This window comes from Chelon labrosus (assembly GCF_963514085.1).
Source record: "Chelon labrosus genome assembly, chromosome: 1".
In the NCBI taxonomy this organism is placed as follows: domain Eukaryota; kingdom Metazoa; phylum Chordata; class Actinopteri; order Mugiliformes; family Mugilidae; genus Chelon; species Chelon labrosus.
Window position 1 is genome coordinate 27,792,409 of NC_140337.1, and position 4,202 is coordinate 27,796,610.

General features: G+C 46.2%; 1 pseudogene across 1 annotated transcript; it reads left to right on the forward strand.

Moving 5' to 3' along the window:
- Positions 1-243: 243 nt before the first annotated feature.
- On the forward strand, positions 244-1,945 carry LOC311507108 (tripartite motif-containing protein 16-like; annotated as a pseudogene). Its single transcript has one exon. The product of its transcript is annotated as a tripartite motif-containing protein 16-like (transcript).
- Positions 1,946-4,202: the final 2,257 nt, after the last annotated feature.

Here is a 4,202-nt window from a genome sequence, read left to right on the forward strand (position 1 = left end):
TTTTTAAATGTGCTCTGCTGTAAAAAGCTTCAAACTGTTTCTCTACCTGGAATAAGTCAACATCTGATAACCACTCATATTTCCTCATGTTTCCTTGTGCCCTCCCCTTTAGATCTCTACACTGAAGATGGGTGTAACCAGCATGTGGTGAAGTGTGAGAGCTGACAGGCTCCATCCACTGTAGAATCACATGTTGTTCAGATCAGAGCTCAGACTAGTTTCCCTTCTAGCAAACAGAAACTCACACAGTCGTCGACACTGAGAGGTGAAATGGAGCAGAAAGGAGTTCAGCTGGACAGAGAAACCTTCTCTTGTTCCATCTGTCTGGATCTACTGAAGGATCCTGTGACTATTCCCTGTGGACACAGCTACTGCATGAACTGTATTAAAAGCCACTGGGATGGAGAAGACCAGAAGGGAATCTACAGCTGCCCTCAGTGCAGGAAGACTTTCATACCGAGACCTGTCCTGGAGAAAAACACCATGTTAGCAGAGTTAGTGGAGCAGCTGAAGAAGACTGGACTCCAAGCTGCTCCAGCTGATCACTGCTATGCTGGACCTGAAGATGTGGCCTGTGATGTCTGCACTGGGAGGAAGCGGAAAGCCTTCAAGTCCTGTCTGGTCTGTCTGGCCTCTTACTGTGAGAAACACCTCCAACCTCACTATGATGCAGCTCCATTAAAGAAACACAAGCTGGTGGAGCCCTCCAAGAAGCTCCAGGAGAACATCTGCTCTCGTCATGATGAGGTGATGAAGAATTTTTGTCGTACTGATCAGCAGAGTATCTGTTATCTCTGCACAATGGATGAACATAAAGGCCATGAAACAGTCCCAGCTGCAGCAGAAAGGGCTGAGAAGCAGAAGGAAGTGGAGGTGATGCTACAAGAAGTCCTGCAGGGAATCCAGGAGAGAAAGAAAGATGTGGAGCTGCTTGGACAGGAGCTGAAGGCCATCAATGGCTCTGCTGATAAAACAGTGGAGGACAGTCAGGAGATCTTCACTGAGATGATCCGTCTCATCCAGAAAACAAGCTCTGATGTGACGCAGCTGGTCAGATCCCAGCAGGAAACTGTAAAGAGTCGAGTCAAAGATCTTCAGGAGAAGCTGGAGCAGGAGATGACTGAGCTGGAGAGGAAAGGCTCCGAGCTGAAGCAGCTCTTAAACACAGAGGATCACAACCAGTTTCTACACAACTACCCCTCACTGCCACCACCCAGTGAGTCTACACACTCATCCAGCATCAAGATTCGTCCTCTGAGGAACTTTGATGATGTGAAAGCAGCTGTGACAGAGACCAGAGAGAAACTACAGGACATTCTGAGAGAGACATGGACAAACATCTCACTGACAGTGACTGAAGTGGATGTTTTACTGCCACAACCAGAGCCAAAGACCAGAGATGAATTCTTGAAATATTCATGTGAAATCACACTGGATCCAAACACAGCACACATGGCTATTAGTATCTGAGGGGAACAGAAAAGTAACATTAATGGAAGAAGGACAGTCTTATTCTGATCATCCAGACAGATTCAGTTTTTGGTTGCAGGTCCTGAGTAGAGAGAGTCTGACTGGACGTTGTTACTGGGAGGTGGAGAGGAAAGGAGGAGGAGGAGTTCATGTAGCAGTCGCATACAAGAATATCAGCAGAGCAGGGAGCTCAGATGAATGTTTATTTGGGTATAATGACAAATCTTGGTCATTATATTGTTCCACAAACAGTTATATATTTTACTACAACAAAGTCTCAACTGACGTCTCAGGTCCTGGTTCCTCCAGAGTAGGAGTGTACCTGGATCACAGAGCAGGTATTCTGTCTTTCTACAGCGTCTCTGAAACCATGACTCTCCTCCACAGAGTCCAGACCACATTCACTCAGCCTCTCTATGCTGGACTTTGTCCTATTTATTATGGATCCACTGCTGAGTTGATTAAAGTCAAATAGACAGAAGTCCCTTCAGGGACAGTTGGTTAAAATGTGTCTTTTAGTCTCAAGATGAAGCTTCACATGATGAATAAAGCTGCTGTTTTTGTCATTTGTGTTTAACTTTTATTAGTTCTAGTTAAATTAGTGAGTAGGAATAAAAGTCAAGGATTTTGACTTTGATATAAAACTTATTTGCATTTGTTTGTTCTATCGTTGTATTGGAGTTGATTTGTTTTTCCCTGGAGCCTTGAATTTATCTAATCATGTGGACATATTGATTGATGTAAAGAGTTTTCTTCAATATAACCAGTTTATTCTTCCATTAAAACATATGGATGGACTTAATGTTAGTCTCAACATGGGCATCTAAAGGTTTTTACTTCTACATTCTTCGTTGATGTTTTTTGTGCTTCTAATAAAGTTTCCTTGAATAATTAATAAAAGTTGACAGAGTTTAAACACCACAGAGTTTCAATGAGGTCTTTGTGATACTGACAGGGAGGATGGAATAAGATGGTTTAAGGTTAAAGAATAATTAAGAAAGAAGGTTGCAGATAAATCTTAGGTCAGGGTTAAATCAATTCAAATCCATTTCTTTTCTTTCTTTTTAACTTTATTGCCTTTAAAGAACATTAACAGTCAATTAACATCACAGAAGGAAACAAAAAGTCATCTTGGGATTGGGTCTGGACTGTCACCCAGAGATATCACTGTATAAAAGGTAGAGCACATATGCACTTATCTAGTTCTATAAACTTTGAGGTATAAGAGTCTTAGGCTAGATAGTCAATAATTGGGGTCCATCTTCTCATAAAAATAGACACTTTTAGCTGTAACTGAGCAGTCATGTACACTCTAAGAAAAAAAACTCAGTAAAAAAACAGAAGATGTGAGATTCTGTGCACAACTTCTAAACCAGCACCCCCAATCCCTCCTCCTCATCTCCGGTGACTTCAATCATGCTTCTCTGTCCTCTGCTCTTCCCACCTTCACCCAGTATGTGAAATGTCACACCAGAGACAATAAAACCTTGGATCTCCTGTATGCAAACATCAAGGACGCATACACCTCATCCCCCCTCCCCCCGCTGGGCCGCTCTGATCACAATCTTGTCCACCTCATCACAGACTACATCCCAGTGGTGAATAAACAACCCCCACTGAAGATGCCTGTGAAACAGTGGTCTGAGGAGTGCAGTGCTAGGCTCAGAGACTGCTTCCAGACAACAGACTGGGATGCTCTCTGCAGCCCCCATGGCAGTGACATTGACAGCATGACCCACTGCATAACGAACTATATTCATTTCTGCGTGGAAAACACTGTGCCCTCCAAGTTGGTGCGTTTTTTTCCCAACAACAAACCCTGGGTGACCCCTGAGATCAAGGCCCTACTGAATGAGAAGAAGAGGGTCTTCAGCTCGGGGGATAAGGAGGAGCTACGCAAAGTCCAGAGGGAACTCCGGCATAAAATCAGGAAAGGGAAGGACTCCTACAGGAGAAAATTGGAGGAGAGGCTGGAGAAAAACAACGCCAGAGACGTCTGGAGAGGGCTGCAGACCATCACTGGCCATGGGAAAGGAGTGAGGAGAGACCAAATCAGCGGGGACAAGGACTGGGCAGATGAACTCAACCTGTTCTTCAACAGATTTGATTCTGTCACACCTCCCCCCTCCACCCCACCACCACCTCTTCTCACCTCCTCTGGTCAGCCCCCCCTCCCCCCCACTCTCCTCAGCCTGCCACCCTCAGCACCTGACCCCCATCAGTCCACTCCTCCCCTCTTCACCAGTTCACCTCCCCCCATGAGATACTCGCCACTAATCTCCCCCACATCACCACCCCAGTCATCCTCCACCCCCCTCTCCATAACAGATGATCAGGTGAGGAGTCAACTCAGAAAGATAAAGGCAAGGAAGGCCCCGGGACCGGACGGCATCAGCCCTAGACTCCTCAAGGACTGTGCTGACCAGCTCTGTGGGGTTGTCAGGCACCTATTCAATCTGAGCCTGAGCCTGGTGACAGTCCCGGCCCTGTGGAAGACCTCCTGCGTGGTTCCAGTACCAAAGACGCCACGCCCCAAGGAGCCTAATCACTTCAGGCCTGTTGCCTTGACTTCTCATCTGATGAAGACCATGGAGAGGATCATCCTACAACACCTACGACCCCTGGTGGACACTCAGCTGGACCCCCTGCAGTTTGCTTACCGGCCTGGGATTGGGGTGGAAGACGCAGTGATCTACCTGCAGCACAGATCATTGTTACACCTGGAGGACACC